The 19,559-nt window shown below is 41.4% G+C and overlaps 2 long non-coding RNA genes across 2 annotated transcripts in view; both read left to right on the top strand.

Annotated features, from left to right (window-relative positions):
* Positions 1-4,661, top strand: part of LOC104866345 — a 111,827-nt gene extending 107,166 nt beyond the window's left edge. Inside the window, exon 7 of the long non-coding RNA XR_004516634.1 lies at positions 4,355-4,661. This is a non-coding gene — a long non-coding RNA (uncharacterized LOC104866345). The remainder of the gene's footprint in view (positions 1-4,354) is intronic.
* Positions 4,662-7,421: 2,760 nt separating this feature from the next.
* Positions 7,422-19,559, top strand: part of LOC117285570 — a 34,031-nt gene continuing 21,893 nt past the window's right edge. The window contains exons 1-2 of the long non-coding RNA XR_004516635.1: positions 7,422-7,506; positions 12,139-12,331. This is a non-coding gene — a long non-coding RNA (uncharacterized LOC117285570). The remainder of the gene's footprint in view (positions 7,507-12,138; positions 12,332-19,559) is intronic.

Raw genomic sequence — 19,559 nt, 5'->3', positions numbered from 1 at the left:
CATCTAGGTTATGCATACTTGTCTTGGGATGCAATAGAAAGATAAGATTCCTTCCCTGTGCTGCTTGAAATACACTGAAAAAGGGGGTGAACCCGAGGCCAGTGACTTACACATTTAAGTGGAACAAAGGAAAATTCACTGACCTCAAAACAGGGAAAGATAATCCTCATCGGACGATAAGCTCTTTCAGTCCATGGGGGCTCTTTAACTCTTGGGGAGGAAGGATTCCAGCCCCAAGGCCCATTTTTTTTTCAGCCCAGTGGGAGTTGAAATACTGCATGCAGGAGAGTGCCCTTTCCAGTACAAGGAACAAGCTTTCCTGGTGCCTGAAGATGGGGTTTGGCCACAGGTTAACTATTCGAGAACATATCTGCTGCTCTAACAAGAGATATCTACATCATTCTTAGTCTGACCTATCCTCTGTCTTTGTTGGGACTTGTTCTCTGTCTTTGGTACCCAACAGCTACATTTGACTGGCTGCTAGTAGGTGCTTATGAACAAAGGATGTAGAGACTTCTTGGAATAGACGCTAAAACTCTTGTGAGGGACTTCTTGTCAGTAGGAACAGTGCTTTCTTGACGCCTGCAAGGTATATTGTTTCTAATTCCATTAATAATACTATTAATATTATTCATAATTTGTGCTATGGATGGAGATTTAGCTCAGCAGTGCTGTTGCCTGCCCTGCAAGGGCAAGGTCCAGAGTTGAATGCCTGGTACCAAAAAAAAAAAAGTGCTATGACTTACATAGACCTTACAGCCTTTAACCCTCTAAACCTTTAACATTTATTGAGCCATTTAATTGTCCCAATAACCCCACACCATAGGTACCATTAGTCTCCCCATTATACAGATGAAGAACAGAGACATAGAGAGATCAGTACCTTGCTCAAGGTCATCCAGCTAGCAAGTGGGACAGCCAGCATTCCCCTCTTCGGTAGTTGACCTTACCTGTTCACAGGGTGCTTACTAATTAGGCTGTAACTGCAAAGACAAGAGGCAAATCTTACATATCTTTGTCTTCAGCTCTGTGCACATTGCCTGGCACCAGCAGGCACTCAAAAATTTTATTTATCAAGGGAGCATGTGGTCACTGGGGAGCAACTGAGGAACAGTCATGGTTCGATCACCCAGGTTTGCCTCTTTGCTTCAGGAGAGAGAGAGAGAGAGAGAGAGAGAGAGAGAGAGAGAGGGCACTCCAGAGAGGGATTGCAGAACAGCCTTATCTAACTCACTTTATCCTGATGGGCTGGTTTGTACCTTCTTGACACCAGGCCTGCTTTCAGAAGATGAAGGGATTTGTGGGTTTCTAACCTCCACCCTCTTGGCTCCAGGAAGCTGGCTCTGGTTTCTCTCCACTTTAGGTGCACGTGTTTCGTTCTCCTCTGTCCTCTTTGTTAGTGTCTCTCCTGTGGCGCCTGTCATCCCTCATTACAAAAGACTGTGTATATCTGTCTGTCTGTCTCCCCCACCCCCGTACCCTGGCTGTGGGCTTCTTGGGAGAATGACCTTGTATCAGTCAATTTGTACTCAATACCTAGCACAGAGTCTGGCCCACCATAGGCCCTCAGGTCTCACTTCTAAAATGAAAAGATGCTTGGCCTTTGCCAGACCTGTGGTGCAGGCAGTCAAAAAAGTACAAGAATGAAGTACTCAGCATTAAAATAACAAACCAACCAACCAACAACAACAACCACCACCACAGGTTGGCCCAAAGAACCAAGAATTCTTCAGAACACATTTCTCATTTTCCTTCTAGCTCTTGTCACTTGGCAAATGATACTGATGCTTCTCTCAGGATTGGCTAAGAGAGGCTGAAAATATGGCTAGGCTGGGTTGGGGGTAGGGAATTGGAGGAAACATAAAACAATAAAGATGATTTAATTTATATCTGATTGCAGCAACCAGCTGGCTATGTCATCAATTATTATACTCTAGAAGTTATTAAAGAGCACCTCTGTCACAGGCCCCCTTATTAGCTAGGGATTTATGGAGCACAAGCCACAGGAGAAAATATCGATATCTCAGTCACAACATCACCCATGGACGTCTGGCTCAGCTATCTCTCAGCCCTATCACTTGTCATATGTCCTCATTCTTAGGCCCTACAGCCTCAGGTTCAACTCTGAGAATGTTTTGCTTCTAAAGTGTGCACGAAGGTAAATAACTTTACAGTTGTGATTTGGTCTATTTTGTGTCTGACTCAACATTTGTGGCTATAATATTCCTACTATCCTGGTAGAAAGTATTCTTGGTTGATTCAAATATTTCTAGAGTTTTCTGTTGTATAAACCACCTCCTTTGATGGAGTCTCTCATTTCAGTGAACTTTTTAAATGAAGAGCTTGGCACTGGATTTCATGTTAACTAAGACCTCCTGTTGCAGCATGAGCCCTGGAACCTTGAGTTTTTAGTTTCTTTGGTCTATGCTCCACCTTTGAGATTCCATTGCAGCTAGACCCCAGACCTCCCACAGGAAACCTCCTGGTTTCTTTACCCTGATCTCTGAACTTAATGCAAATGAGTAATTTTTTCTCAGATGACTTGACAGTAAAAGCACATTTATTTTTAACACAGTTGGATGCCTTACACACTCCTTGAAGCAATTTATTCCTAATTATAACCAATTATTATGTGTGATGCCAAGAAATTAAAAAAAACACAAATTGCAGTTTTAAGTTTAAGACCTGTGCAGAAGAAAATAATGATATAGAGCAATCATGTCAATTTTTCCTTTGAAGATTACATTTTAAAAGATCTAAAAGGCTTTCCACATTTTGATTCCTTGAAGTCCCAAAGTGACAACAGAGCCAGAAAGAGATGACACAAGAAAAGTATCAATTTAGTTATTTATCTAGAAATGAAGAGTTAGGTGTTATTAACAAGCAGGTAGATCATACCTGATGTTTTACAAAGTGACTCACAATCACCTAATCATGTGAACACCCACACACGTACAGAGAAACCACTTGTGGACAGGAATGAAGGAACAGGACAGAACTGAGTCCCTTCCTTGGGGAAGGATTCTACTGTAAATAGAGTCTGGGTGAGAAGGGAATAAGAAAAGCACGAGCATGAAATGGGGGGGTCAGGAATTAAATCCACATATTCCGACAAATAGCCAGGCTAGGGTCATATGCATGCATATAAATGAAATACACACCATATGTACTCATATCTTTTTCATCCCCTGGATGAGTCTACTTTGCCACTGAGGCTTGATCTTAAGGTTCAGGGGCTCAGCCTGCATATGGGAATAATACCCAAAGCAGCACTGCTCGTGGGAGCACTAGATTTTAACACCATCAGTTGGTTGCTCGGCTTCATGATGTCTCATACAGCAGGCAGACCAGGTGGGTGGTAGATTTGGCTGTGTGAGAGTCTGGGTGTGTTCCTTTCACAAAACATATGTCAAACCCCACTGAAGCTGAAAGGAACCTGCAGACTGTAAAGCATCCCTCTCTTTGAAGAGGGATCCTGGATCAGAGATCACAACATCTCAGTGGCTGGAGTCACACTTGCCCTCCCAGAGCTCTGCACACCACTGTATGACACCTGCTGAGCTTAGAGGGCACCCAGCTGGCGGGACTGGTACTGTATTGGGATAGAGGTGGGGGTGACTGTGCACCACCGTCTATCAATCTGTCCCCCTTGGAAGTGGCTCAAAGTGCCTTGTGGTCAAGATTAACAACCTGCAGATCCTCCTCTGATTTCAGAGGCGTCAGAGGTACTGCCCTCCAGTAGATCAGGAGCTTCACTGTTTGAGCATTGTGCTCCAAATATGGTGGACAGCCATATGCCTGTTGAGTGTCTACTGCATGCCTGATGCATTGGAAATGCAGCAGGGAATGAAACCAAGTCCCCACCCTTGCTGATCTTGGTTTCTGTCAGAGAATTGGAATGCGTGGCGACCACTGGTTGGAGATGAGGTGCAGCTTCTCTACTTGGGAGGTGCCTGCCCACCATTCCAAACGTGATACATCCTAAGCTTACCAACTTCTCTTATGCTGGCTCCTTGCTGAGCCTCTGTCAGGTTCTGTGTCTGCACCACCTCTGCTTCAGCTTTACCATCTATCAGTAAGAAAGAAACTGCAGGATCCCCAGAGAAGGAACAAGTATGATTTCAGGCTTCCAGTCCCATGCAGCCAGCGGGAGCTGCCGGTTCTTAGAGGATAAAATAACTTGGGTTTCATGATTAGGACAGACGTGTGAGGAGATGGATTCAGACTAAGCAGGGCATACTGCAGGGCACAACACAGGGACATCAGAAGTGGGGAGTTTGGGGGAGGAGGAAGGGCAAGTTTAATCTGAGAAAGTGATTATGGAATCTAATTAGCTTCTCATTTTCCTTTGCAGAAAGAACATTCAATTCACTTAACGCCACTCCACAAGTCTTTCTACTCTCATCTGTACCCAGGGGAAAACAAATTCCAGTGCATTAGGGCATTTGGATGGCAGCACATCACAGCTGAGGGAGCGCCTAGGCTTGGCTCTGTTTCCAACAGCCCTGTGACCCTGGGCCCATGGCCACACCCCTTTGGGGGACCCTGGGTTCAACTGCTAAAATGCAAAAATTAGACATTACTTAAAAATCTTCTTGCCCTCCAAACACTTTATTTTCATCTTTTCATTATCTCACATTTTTTTCTTTTCCTTTATTACCCTTCCCCTACCCATCCCACCTTCCCAACACCTTTAGCAGGGATAAGGGGAAAAAATGAGAATCAAGACTTGTCATGTAGAGGTACAAGATCCCAACAATGAATGTAACTGTACTGCATCCCTAAAATGTACCAATAAACTCAATTAAAGCTGAAAAAAATCTTCTTTAACTCTAAAATACTGGATTTATTTTTAATATATATCCATACTATGACTTCATAAGATATTTAGCTACAATTTTGGAATGACCACAGCTCTGCCAAATAATACTTTGAACTTTACAATCAGATAACCCGACATTCTAATGATGATTCTACCCACTTGCCTTTGGGCCACTGACTTAATTTTTCTAGTCTTCAATATATAAAACCAAGACAATAATAATAGTATTTGTTTTATACAATTGCTTGTGGATTAAATGGGCTAATGTATTCAAACTACTTTGCATAGCATTTGGGACTCAATAAATATTTGGCATTATTTTCTTGAGGTCTTGTTTAATGTAAAGATTTAGAATAAGTTAGATATTTTACCTAAATTTTTTTTAAATGTATGGTGGGCATGGTCTCTCTCTCTCTCTCTCTCTCTCTCTCTCTCTCTTTCTCTCTCTCCCTCCCTCCCTTCCTCCTGCCCTCTCTCCCTCTTTTATTTTTTAAATTGCTTGCATGACATGCCAGGAGAAGTTTAATGGTGGGAAGCTAAGTAATGGAGTGAGACTGAAATAGCTCCATGGAAATAAAGCATTTAATGTGGGAATAAATGAAGTTGCCACCCAGAACTAACAGCCAGAGTCCTGGCTGGGCTGTTATTAATGAATACGATGGTCAAGATTTATATAGATATTTTAAGGAGTAACAGTACTGCACGAAATCCTAGGTTTTATGCCTGGGCTGATGTAAGTAAGATCAATGGGAAATCCATTAGGTCAAGATTTAATGAGTGGGAATGAGGCTTCCCTAGCATTGAAACTCTGTGTGTGATGGCCAGGCCACCAAGGATGGTCTCTCTAGGAAGAGCTATGAAGACATGGAAAAAAATGTTAAGTACTTGGAGACAGAGGAAAAGGGATGATGGGCCACATTTATTTTCCTTTGATAGACAATGCAGAAAAAGGATGGTGAGCCTGTTTCCTGAGTGCCTTCTGGGAGCACAGGCTAGCAGGCAGGAAGAGATATCCTCCTCATAGAAGGCTTTGCTAGAACTGACTGAGTATGGTGCACATCTTACTGCCAGGACCTTGGTCACCTTTGAGGATGCATGTGCTAGACACCGCAGGTGGTAGATGAGCCAAATGCAGGACTGCAGGCTGTTTTAACTATTGACCATGACACCTAGTATTTGTGCAAAGTGCATGCCAGGTGGCATATTTGTAGCCTGAAACATGCTGGAATTTTCTTTGTGACTTGCCTTGTTTCATCATTATCAGAAAGAGGTGGTTCATGCTGTCCTCCTAAGAGCTCTGCTATATAGTCAGATTTGGGAGTAAGAATCTCATATATGCATTCATTTCCCTCTTTGCTTTGTATGTAAGGAGCATGGAAAGACCAGCTCGCGGCTGACTGAGTCATCCCTGTACTTTACTTCTGAGTACAGTAGGCCAGGGAGATGTCTTAACTTGGCTCACTTGTGGAGAAAGTGATTATCCATCTTTCCTTGTCCACGTTTCATGTTTTTATTTAGAACCATACTAGGCTTGGTCACATTATTAGTTTTACTTGGATGTTCCTCCCTTAGGATCCTAGTTTAGCTCCCTTGCCGGTCCACTCCTGGTTCAGCAGTAACCTTAACTGTATATAAACCTGGTGCAGTTTGTTCTCCTTGTGTAGGTATTAAACTACCTACCCTTTCCCTTGCTTGTGTTTTTTTGTAGACATTTGACCCTTTCTGTTCCCTGATTTACTCAGTTTCCAATCCTTCTTCTTTCAAATACTTTGTTAACTATTTATGCACTACTTCCATATTTCAACTACACATTTTTAGCTTTGTTTTCCGGATGTGATTAGATTTTTTTCTCCTTAGTGATGGCTTACTTTAAGGGCAGAGCACATGGTGAAGGCTTTTCTATCTTTCATCAGTCCCAAGGACATATTCTGTGCACTTTAAAGGAATTTTATTAATAACTATAAAATAGTATAAATTTATCATTAATTGCACTTTAAAGGAATTTTATTAATAATTATAAAATAATATAAATAATTATCATTAATTGGGTGATTACTTTGTATCAGGTACCATGCTCAACATATTGGATATGTTATTCCATTTTATACAAAATCATACCTTTAATAGACAAACTAAGGCTCAGAGTTTTTTAGTAGCCTTAAGATCACACGATTAGTAGGCATATCCATATCTATCAGACTCCAATGGCCATCTTTTAATCACTGAACCATATTTCATCTTCAAGCTCTAATTTGATCCTTTCAGTAACACGACAAAGTAGCCATCATTACCTTTATTTTATAAATAAGAAAAACAGAAACAGAGGCTCAGGAAAGTTAGGTGACTTACCTGAGACAATCCAGTTAGGAAACAGAACAGTAGCACGTAAATAATGATATTTTGATTCTTACCACTGAGTCATGGAGCTCATTACAAATATCAAGGCTCTTTATGTTTTCTCACTTTGGTGACCTGTGATTGCCAGCATCAAGTCAGTTCTTCTGCGTCTCCTTCCTCCTACCAGGATTCCACTGGGCTAGGGCTGCAAAGGATTTGTCATTCTCATGAAAAGTCACAAAGAAAGTATTGGCCTGGACTAGAGACCAAGCATCTAAATGGAGTTTATGTCAACCAGTGTCCTCTGAATAGTGCCAAGACGACAAATGAGTGGACTTGTTTTGCCAGTAAGTTCAAGGAACAAATACTCCTTGCAAAATCAAGTTATTTTCTGTCTGAAAATGTAAGGAATTAATTACACAAGAAACTAGACATTCACTTTGATAAATGAATTTTTATTGCATATTCACTGAGCACCTAAGCTTTAGGTACTGTAGGATGAGTGCTCAAGGAAATAATGAGAATAAAATAAGTAGTTGCTGAGGATCCAGACTTACCTTATAAAACCATAGTCAATGGTTGATGGAAGCAGGGTTGAGGGATATGGATGTACTAAATGTTACTTGTTGCTGGGTAATATGTATAATATTAAGTGTATCCAGAGGACAAATCTTTCTGTTGGCCATTCCTTGCAGGAATTACAGCTGGAGAGAAAGCTGGGGGGAGGTTATTAAGAACCTTGTGTATCATGTTGGAAAGTTCAAATTTGCTTTTAAAGTGATGGGAACCAGAGAATGTGTTAAGTAGTGTGATTTTGAAATTTATATTTAGAAATGACAAACATATAAATACTTGGAAACTATTCATAGTGTTTTAGAAAATACCTTCCTAAAGTTAACCATCTCATAGGCCAATAAAGTAATCAAGAGTATTGAGTCTTTCTTGTCTAGAAGCACCTTTTCTGGGCGTACTAAAATGATCCATATTTATATCTGACTCAGTGGGAGGGGAGATCTTGAGACTATTTCTACTTTAAAGTAAGTCTTTGCTTCATTCCTTCATTTTCACTAGTATGTCAGAGCAATTCAATTCAACATCCTGGCTCAGCCCTTGGCATGAATTACTACACTAGGTACTACAGGGTTTACAGAAGGAGTGAACCCTTCCTGCAAGAAACTTTCAACATCTTAGAGAACAGTCATCAAGAGTATAAATGACTATAATGCAAGGTAGAATACAGCACCATTTATGCTAACAAACACTCCAGTGTTCCAAAGATTGAGAAATTAGCCAGATATGGTGGCCTATGCCTGTAATCCCATCTATTCTGGAGTCTGAGGCAGTAAGTTAGCAACTTCAAGGGAAGAAAGAGTAACTTAGTGAGACCATGTCTGAAAATAGAAAGTTAAAAAGGCCTGAGGATATAGCTTACTGAAAGGCCTTGGATTCAATTCCTAGTACCACCAAAGGGAAAAAACATTTTTTTTTTTAAGATAGAGTAATAAGTACATTTGCAGAGTTTGGGAAAAGGGTTCCTAGAGTAGGTAATCTTAAAAGATAAACAGTTATTAACGAAGATAGAGTTTAGTGGTAGAAAAAAATAATAAAAATGACAGAGAGGATTAGGTTGAGTTGGTTTGTGCGGGAACACAGGGAGATTTACCTGAAAAGATGGATCAAGGCCTTGAATGGCAGGGTGGAAAGACTGCATTTGATTTTATAGTTCCAACAGCTCAAGCTTTCTTTCAACCATGTTTCAGAGGTCAATACTAGACCTTCCCAGCTTCAGAACAAATGAGTATTAGAGGGGCGGTGATTCTTTTCCAAGGAGAGAGTTAATTGATTGATATTACGGAGTCGTCATATATGGCCAACCCAAAATTAAAAATCCACGTTTGAAGATGGATACTGTTTTAGAGCCAAGCCACGCCCTCAACCCCCATTTCTTAGATCCAGATCTGTATTTTCTTAGCACACAATTCCCTTGAGGGAACTGCTCTTGTTTTTCTCAGGAGTCATTTGTTATCTTAAATATTGGCATCTTTGAGATAAGAGTTTTCTAAATCACATTTACAGAATGCTTGTAAACACTCCTCGTGTTTAGAACAGCTTTCTTCATTGACCTTGTGCCACTGATGTGCTCCAAGCTACTTCAGGGCATTAAATCCCCCGAAGCTTTACCATGGAAACATACTCCCAAGTCATAATTCTTCCCTCTGCCTGGGTGTGGGCCTCAACCGTTTATGTGGCGGCTCGCATAACTAGTCCAACAGGATTTTCAGTAAAACCTGAGCTGCCATAGGGATACAATATTTCTTTTCCTAATTGCTCATAATTTCACCCTATTTCTTCTAACAGCAATTGAAGATGACATTACACTGCCTTTTATGTCAGCTGATGATGCATAATTCTCTCCAGGAACAGCCAACGACTGTATTTACTAACACATTAAAAAACATCGATGTGTATTCAGGGCAGAGCCATTTTTACACCCGCATTTTATGTGTGCATCAGATGGTGGAATGTCGAGAAGAGGTTTCACTCTTATAAAAAACACCTCCCACCCTTGCAGATAGATTGCAACTGAAGGCATGTAAATCACCAGGGTATTGGCTATTCTCTGCTTGTTCCTTTTCCCCACAGACCCCCACCCTGGCCACAGATCCATTTTCTTTCCTTCCTTGAGTTGTTCTGCACTTGGAAGGCTGTGCAGTGCAGGTGCATCCCCTGGACCACTTTATCCTCTGGCCCTGTTTGGGTTTGGTCAGGGGAGTCACCAGCAAAAGATCAGAGGATGGAAGGAAAGAGAATTGGGACATTTCTTGTTCTCTCCTTGTTTTTGATGGTCCTACATCCTGCTATGACTATACCTTCGTTGGGTTCTGGGGACCTGATTATCCTTTTGTCTCTGTCCTGGAAGTGTAATGATTTTCATCAGTAGCCGAACTCTGGGTACAAGAGCAATGCTCACACAACCCTCTACAAGTGACCTGCTCATATAGGTGTCTGCATTTGTGAAATTTCGGGTGGGTTCCATTTCTATTGGGATTATGATGGAAACACCAGATATTGCAGTTTCCAAAGTTATTTGGCAAATGAGCCATCGTTCACCTTGGCCATAAGCAGCTTAGACCTTTCTTTCATGGCCATCAAGGGGCCCACTATGGAAATATCACTAGAAGTAATTAATTGTAGGAAATTGAAGCTTATTTCTTTTTTAAAAAATGAGGCCAGAATATTCTACTTCAAATGGAGACACTATATATTGTAGGTTTTATATGCATAGCTTATAGAAACCCATAAGATGATAAGTCTCAATGTGAATAATGTGTTCATGGATGGAAAAAAGGTCAGGAGAGGAGGCATAATACATCAGCTCTGTGTGATTCAGTGGACTCTTATTTATAAGTGAGGAGAGAAGGTAGGATAGATAGAACACTGAAAAACACTAAAAGCTTATTCTACATAGTCTGGTTCCTTATACAGGATTTTAATTACTAATCTCCATAATTAGGATGTAATGCAATGCTATAAAATTTTACCCAATGCTAAGTGATATTTTGTAAAAAAATATAGATTGCTTAGCATGAAAATTCTGGCAAGATGTAGCTCTATTTTCAGTTCTACTATTGTGAAACTTTGGCCAAGTCACTGTGCCTCAGTTTTACCTTATCTAAGTGGGGACAATTTCAAATAACTGATTCACAGAACTGATATGACTATAAAATTTAATTATACGTGTGAAACTACAGGGGGTATAAATACATGTTATTCACTATCAAAATAAGATCTTATTTTATTTCATTAATAGAAGTGAAGGTTAAATGATTTGTTCTTTAACAGGCAAAATTTATATGATTTGGAAGCCAACAAAGCTTTTTGCTGGAGGTTATAGCTGATGGGACTGAGAGCTCAGATGTAAATCGTCAAACCACTTTCCTTGTTCCATGACCTGTACTCAGAGGGTGCTCATCTGTATTTGTGGACTAGATGTATTTTTTCTAGATTGGATTGCATATTTTAGTAATGTAATTGCATAGGCGAAAATACTCACCTGACTTTTTCCTAAAGCACTTTAATTTCAATCAGATTCTAGCTAAATTAACAATAGGTTCTCATGTTCAGACTAAAGACTGAGTGATGAAAGATTTCTGTAGGGCTTCTATAAAGACTAATGATACAAAATTATACTAGAACTGCTATTGTGCCCTGTGACCCCATAGAACAAGTAATGGATTGTATGTAGAAAACTTAAAATTTGGTAGAAATAATAGCAGGCTACTAATAAAGGAAAATGAAGATAATTGGAATCATTTCTTCCTATAAAAAATGGGTAGAGAGGATCTTTAACCACGAGGGAAATGCTATAAAGTTGTTGAAATAGCTGGCACAAAAAGGTGCTTGTGCTTATAGCAATTATTATTAATGAAAGCAAAATCTGATTTTAATTTGTCATCTTCCACCCAGAGCATATTAACTATGATAAGCTGTACTATGTTAAAGTAACAAGTAAATATCTGTGCCTTAGCATGGTGAGGTTTTATTCATTGTCCATGCCTCAGGCTGACATAGATTAGGTGGCTGTCTTCCAGGAGGTGATGCAGAGGTAAGAGATTCCACCAGCATGGAGTCATGCCAGCTGGGACTCATGGTTTCAAAGGGAGAGAAGAAGGAATGGAAGATGCTGTCATAATACCCCCAAGGACCAGGATGGGAAGGAAGTGGCTTCTTTCTCTTTCATGAACCTATCATTGAGCAAACTTAGCTTCATTTCCTCTGAGCTAATACCAAGAGAAACTGGATAATTTTGCTTTCCTTTGTCCCCAAGAAAATAAAAATTGTGTGTTTCTACCACACCTGGCAAGTATAAGACCCACTGTCCCTAAGAAAATATATTAATAAAATAATTCTTTTTATGTTAGATAGCTTCCTGACTTTTGTATTATAGCAAGTCAATATCTTGTTTTGGTAATCCCCAGCCCTTGGAACAACAAGCATGTTCCAGTCTGCCATGGATTGGTGAAGTTCAATAGGATCTGCGTCTTGAGCTTATTTTTACCGCTGCTCTTCTGGACAAGAAACAGCAGAAAAAAGAGTGGAGGCTATGGGCCTAGAGAGTGGAGAATGTGTGGGGAGCGGTTGTTGGATCCAAGGACTTGTCCAGAAATGAAGGTATGGAAAGCTTCTTGAGCCTTAGTAGAGGAAGCAAAAGGTCCATAAGATTCTCAGAGATCAGGGGGAAAGAAAAGCTGTATCCTTGGGTAACCATCAGTTAGAAGAAGGAAGCTGTCATCTCATCTGGTAGAGTGAGGCTGCATTAGCAATGTGCCATGAGAGTCATGCCTAGCAATGAAATCCCAGGAAATACTGTAAAGTCCAAGAGGAACCTTCGGAAAAAAAAGGCTTTGAACTATTCCATACTTTTTATAAAAGTATGTTGGCCTATCTTTTATAACATTTTAAACCACTAGTCACATTTACATTTATAACTAGTCTTAGAGCCTGGATTTCACATTTAGTCTTTCATTAATGATATATTTTTGTGCAAAAGGCATGGAAAATTTGGGCCCCCAACTCATAAACCTTGCTCATTCCCAGGTATGCATTCATACTGAATCTCTTTCATATCCTCTATTTGTGTCCAGACCCTTCTTTTCTTCAGCCCCTAACTCAAGTATTACCTCTTGTGTAAAGTTTTCCATGATTTCTTCCTAGACGACCGATTGTTAATGAACCTTGAAAGTATGTATCGTCCAAATGCTAGATATCTAATTTACATCACTTGTAATATTTCCAAGTTTGTTTCCTGTTTTATTATTGAGCTTCTTGTGTCTGGTTTCTGAAGCCTGAGATCCAGTGCAAAGCCCAGACTCCATGCACCATAACTGCATGCAGTAGCAATGAATGATTGCTGTGGCCCAGCCAAGGGAGCAGCAGGGGCTAAGTTTTGTAGTAAGAAATGAAAACATGCTGCAAACACAGTTGCCTTCGTATGAGTTAAGACTTGGAGATGCTGTGTTGCAAGGGTCCTTGTTGGTACTTCTCTGTATCAGTGAGGAGGGAGATGCTGTCACAGATCCATCTTCCTCTTTCCCTTTGTTCAGTGAAGGGCAGGGAATTAAGTTGAAGCCTCATCAAGCACATCTAGAGTCACCCAGTGAGTCTCAGCTTGGGAGAGGGACTCATGCTTGTGCACTTTGGGAGTTCAGGGGAAATGTCCGTTGTAGACTACATGAATTTGTTCGTTTGTTTTTCTGTGATGGTTGTTGCTGTTGTCCTTGGGATAACTGAAAACATAGATTTGCACTCGCACAGGAAATATGGTTTCTTGGAGCCACCTGGAGAGTGGACAGTCAACATCCGTCTACCTAGGTCCAAGGTCTGTAGAACACACTGGGTTTTAATTCCTTCAACTACCTCTGTATCAGTGTGGTGTGAGTGCATTCTTGATGCTCTCCTCAGAATAGGCCTCCCCATAGACTTCGATCAACATCAGAAGGAACCGCAAAGTCAAACTCCTGTACTTTCACTTTGATTGAATAAAAATATGCCGAACACCCACTGAGTGCTAGTTACCAGAGAAAGAGAGCTGATTTGAGCCTTAGTGAAAAGGTACACTGGGAAACATTAGTGAAATCACTTTGTGTAGATCAGAGTTAAGGTTCAACAGGTCAGAGCTTTAGTTTCGATTACTGTTTACTTTGACCATTTCTTGAGTATTTACTACTATGTATCAAATGCTATGTCAGATTTTTATATGTATATATTACTCGATCTGCGTAATAATCCTATTTACCTCATTTTTTTTCGTTCAACAAATCTGAGAGACCCTATGGTGTGTCTGACAATGTCTCAGTCCTAAGCGAGCATAATAATGTATATGATGGACAAAACTCTGTCTTATATGGGCTTTAAAACCTGGTAGTTAAGACAGATAATAAGTGAAATAAAAAGTGAAACATCAGCTTGTTAAATGAGGACAACATGTAGGGAAAAAAATGAGGCCAAGTAGGTGGGCACAGTAACAGAGAAGACCTTAGAGAGAAGGTGAACTGTGAGTAAGGATGTGAAGGAAGAGATGGAGTGGGCCATTTGCACACCTAGGTAAGAGCACCTTGAACCCTACTCCTCAGCTTTGGATAGCTGTTGCTTGACCATGCTGCCAACTCTATCAAAGTCCACAGATACCTTCCCAAAGAAGCCCTCCTGGTTGGGTACTGCATGCCAAGAAGCATTTGTGAAATGCACAGTGGTTTCTCCACTTCACCATCCACCATCTCTGAAGATTAAAGCGCACTTGAGTTTCCTAACACAGAGAAAGTGGCTAATGTGCTTTCCGCTTTGTAGTTATAGGATGCTCCATATTCAGGGCTTTAGACAAATGGAAAGTATTTCCTTCTGACAAAAGCCTCCGTGTTTTTTTTTTTTTCTGGTAGTGGGGATCAAACTCAGGAGCTTGTGCTAGCAAGGCAGGTATGGTGCCACTAAGCTAAATCCTCAGCCCTCCTGTTTTGTTTTGTTTTTCATTGAATTTATTGGTGCTTTTTAGGTATACAGTACAGTTACATTCATCATTGGGATCGTGTACCCTTACATGACAGATCTTGGTTCTCATTTTTTTCCTCATACCCCTGCCCTCCCTTCACCCCTCCTCCCTTCCCTACTTACAAAAGCTTTGTTTCCATTTTTTTGTTTTCTCATATTTTTTCTTTTCCCTTATTTCCTTTCCCCAACACTTTCCACTTCCCCTACACCTTGAGCCCCTTTCTTCCTATTTCACATTGTCATTTATACAATTTGGATCTATTTACACTTCTGGTTTTTCACACCAGAGAAACACTTGTTCATCTTAGTTATTTCACTTACGAGTACGGCCTCAATATGCATTCATTTTCCTATGAATGACTCTAATCTCTCTTGCTTTAAGGCTGAGTAGTACTCAGTTTTATAGAAAAACCACATCTTCTTTATTCAGTCTCTGTCTGAAGGGTAATAGCCCAGCCCTCGTGTTTTTAATAGACAATAAGAAGGACTGAAGTTGTCTGTGGCAGACTGCTAGATGAGTGGAGCACCTCTCAGGCTGGAACATAGAAGAGTCGAATGCTCAGGTTTCTGACCTCACCACTTTCCTGCAAGGCGAACTTCTTCACTGTCTCTCCCTCCAGCACTGCCCAGGTACTTTCCTTCCATTGTAGCTTGATTCCCTCACACCGTTCTCCTATCCCTTATCCCAGCCCTCCAATTAATGAGCACTGATTATGTGTCCTACACTGTCCTTGGGGACGTGCAAGAATAAAATAAGACAAACAAGTAAAAATCCCTCCCTTGAGCGAATTGTGTTTAAGTAAATGGAGATTGATTATGAGCGATCGGTAATGGATCAATGCCATTAGATGATGTGAAGAGATGACATATAAAGTTTTAGAGTTTGAAGTGGAGGCAAGCCCTCCCTGAGAGGATTCCCCCTTGCAATAACCTGTGGGACACAGGGGTGAGCCGTGCATATACTTGAGGGGGTCACTGAGAGACTGCTTGGTGTGTTTGAAGACCATTTGCAGCTCCGTGAGATGGCCCAGGGTAAATGGGGGCAGGGGAGCAGTCGAAGAGGAACCTAGACAGGCAGTGGAGGCAGAATCATCTGAGTCTCACGGAGCGCTGTGAGGAGTGAGATGAGAAGTTGGAGGGTGGACATGATTTGACTTAGGTGTAATTGTACTTTCCTGACTGTTTTGTGGATGGCAGCCTGAGGGAGCAAGCTCAGAAGCAGAGATTAAATGGCAGCTGTGGTCATGCAGGTGAGAGATGACAGAGATTTGGACAGGTGTGGTTGTGAGAGGGGCTGAGGAGAAGTACTCGGATTTTATGTATATTTTGAGGGTACAGACCATAAAATTTGGATGTGGGTGTAAAGCAGTGAAGAGTCAGGAATGACCCCATGCAATGCAGACATTTGTCCACTTTTCAGGGTCAGTTCCAGCTGCCACTCTTCAAAGACGTTGTTGAGCACTTCAGAGATTTCTCAGCCTCTCTTCTAAACAAATACCACATATGGGCTGTTTAGCCAATCCTGCCCTTAAATGAGTGTTTTCTTTTCTAATACTTCTAAGTCTAATCTTCCCAAGAATTCTGAAAACTCATAAAAAGCTGAAACTATGACAGATACTTCCCAGTAGCTCCAGAAGTCGAAGGAACAGTATCTAACACAAAGGGAACAGAAATGATTTTGCTCTTTGTTTTTTAATCTTAATTTTGAGACAGGTCTCGCTGCGTTGCTACATTGCCCCAACTCCTGCCTCATCCTCCATTTAAATCATGATTTGTTATAGGATGTAGAGTCTAGCATTACTACTCAGGAGGCTTGTCACCATGCTCAGGAAAGCAGTGTGCATGTGCGAAGAGTCCAGGGTCTGGACACAGTGAAGAGGACTGAGAATAATGAAGACACAATGGCCAGACCTATCTCCAGGGGAGAAGGTGGGTGTCCCTGACAGGCTGGACTTCTTCCTACTACAGCACACTCAGCTGTTATGCACAGAGTGCTGAAGAAGGAATGTCCCAATAGCGGCTAGTGAAGAGAAAAACATCAAAGCAAAATCTGACTCCCAGCAAATACTGGAGTGATTTTTACCTTCTGTTAGTTTTAACATTCTGAGTGGTTCAAAACTCCTATTTACCTTTAAAAGGTTCCCTAACACTTTAGCGACTAATCTGTTTCTTGTTTCTCTTGAGAAAGTCAGTATCTATTATCCTGAAACCTGAGTGCTCACACGCCTGCTCCTGTGTGTGTGTGTGTGTGTGTGTGCGTGTGTGTATGCACGCGCGTGTGTGTAGCAAGGCTTCAAGGCTGAGGAGTCATTCTTGATCTAGCACCAGGTCGAAATACACAGCTGAGGAGGCAGATGGACTTAACTCCAGGAGGTGTAGTACATGTGACTATTCAGGAAGTACTGGGTGATTGCTTGATAAACAGCCCCTTGGTCTGGGAGTCAGATCCTAGTCTCCGAGTTAAGAGTCTTAGAAAAGTGCAACCTTCTTGTGTGTCATTCAGCTTGTAGATCAGTGTTTTTCCAAACTATAGATTGAGGTATATTATTAGGTCATGAGATTAATTTAGTGAGTTGCAAATGATATTTAAAAATGAAATAAAATAGGATACAAAATATCAGAATATTTCAGGAAGTAATCATGGTCCTGTTTTTGTGAAGGTAGCTTGGTTTTACCTTTGTGTATTTATGAATATATATTTCTGTATATCCTAGGTGACGAGGTAAAATGTCAATAAGATAATTTGAATGGAAGTTTAAAAACTAATTTATAGGGGGGTCCTTAATTCCTTGAGTCCCCTCCAGCATGCCGAGCAAACTGAGTTCTGGCTTTTCCTGGTGGTAGCTGACCTCCTGGGCCGTATTCAGCCATGAGCCTCTAATAAGGAATGGTCCCTAGCCCACAGGCCCGGAAATACACCATGCCTGGAATACATATCGCAAGCAGGAGTGTGCACTCACTGCAGGTCGGGACAGTAGTAGTTGCCCACTAGATTTTTATATATATTATATATGTCACACATCAAACATGTTCATTCATACCCACCAGTTGCCACTCCCTGTACCTGCACAAGTCCGAGGAGCGCGACTTTGTTTCTCCTTTCCTGGTGATTGCGGTGTTTGATCCAGTTGCCTCTGCATTGATCCAGGGGCCCACACTGGGCAGGCGTTCGATGTCTTGTCCAGCAGAGTGTTGGGCTGTCTCGGGCGTCCAAGTGGGACAAGCTGGTCTTTTGCGCTCTCTCTCTCTTATATTATTCTAACTTGGGGTGTGTGACACTGGTTCGGGTTTATCACTTGACACATATTGGTGTCACACATGTCATAGGGCGTTGTAGGGTGTCACAGGGTGTTACAGGGCATAGGATCTGTTTGATTAGATATCACACTTCACTCTTGGGGGGTTACATATGAGGTGTCACACATTAAGTCACTCTTAGGGTTTTTACTCTGCACTCTTGGGAACACACTGAAACTGTACTCTATTTCAGAGGCGTTATGTTCTCTGCATCCTATACATTGACATATGCTCTCTACAATACACCGCCCTTCACTTGGACCAGATCCTTCTTTGTCCCTGTCTTACCTTCAGAATAATGTTTCTAAGCCAGTAAGATCTGAGAACTCAGTGTTTACACGAGGGCGAAATTCAAGAAAAGAGGACTGTCACTCTCTAAAGTCACCTGCAAGCCTTCATGGGAAAGGTCTTCTCCTCTGTCCTCCTGCCACACACTGCTGTTTGCTGGAGTTGCCCCTGAGCCTTTATTAAGCATGTACTTCTAAGCAAGGAGCATTGACTTCCCTTTAATTGAGGCATAATAATTAGAGCATTAGCACATTAGGAGGGTGAGACAGCATGTTTAGCTTCTGTGATTAATTATCTGAGGATTGTAGTAAGTTGTTAAGACATTAATTACGCTGGCATGTTTGCTGCTCGAGTTGGGGAGCTGTAACATGGCTAAGTCGTGGTACTTCTCGGGATGCAGAGTGGTGGAGACGCAGGAGCGCCGGGACCCATGTTCATGTTTGTGGAGCACCACAGAGCTGGCTGAAGGAGCCTGAGTCTATGCCTCTTTCTCTTCTTCCTGGTCGTGTGTGGGCTCAGGATGTAGAACTAGTTCTTCCTTAATGTAGATTAAATGAAATAAGACACTGAGCCTTCACACTCAGTACTGTTACAAGCCACAGTCAGTAAAAACGTAAACATGTCTTGTCTTAGGCAAAACACAGGCTCGTGGGGCTTTCCCTCAGCTTCCCTGCTCCCCACGTACACACACAAGGGTGAGGCTCTCTGTTGTGAGGGCAGAAGCTCTGCCTGAGGGAAGAGGACCCAGGAGCAGCACTGGGCCGCTAGCTAGGGAGTCGCAGGAGGGAGGGTGGAAGCCTCTGGAAAAAAACTGGCAGGGAAGGGAGGGTCTTTTCTTTTGTTGTCAAATCGCAGGCTGTGGCCTCAGGTCAGAAAAACAGTGTTTGGCTAGAGCCAAATATTAGTTAAAATGAACTTCTGGGTTATAAAACGAAATGATAAATTGTATTTTAAAAATTTGATTATTCAAACAATGTTATTATTGCAAATCCTAGGAGTCATATTTTAAAAATTTAACATTGTGGGGCACGAGTAATAAATTCTCAGCTCTGCTGGCCACTGGCTTGGCTATGAGCTCACAGTGTTGCTCACTCACTATCCTAAAATCATGGCTGTGCTTAGCCCAGCTGGGTGAGAAGACAGGAACTGTGACCTAAGAGAAAGTAAACAACTTTCTTTTCCTTCAAGATTATTTAATGTTACAAATGCTGTATTTTTTAAAAATCAGCCAAAGCTAAAATATTATTTTATTTTATCCGTTACTCTACCT

Source organism: Fukomys damarensis, unplaced genomic scaffold (genome assembly GCF_012274545.1).
Source record: "Fukomys damarensis isolate Sample0158 unplaced genomic scaffold, DMR_v1.0_HiC HiC_scaffold_11, whole genome shotgun sequence".
NCBI classification, from domain to species: Eukaryota; Metazoa; Chordata; class Mammalia; order Rodentia; family Bathyergidae; genus Fukomys; species Fukomys damarensis.
The sequence above is the reverse complement of the archived record's forward strand: the minus strand, read 5'-3'. Positions and strand labels throughout refer to the sequence as shown.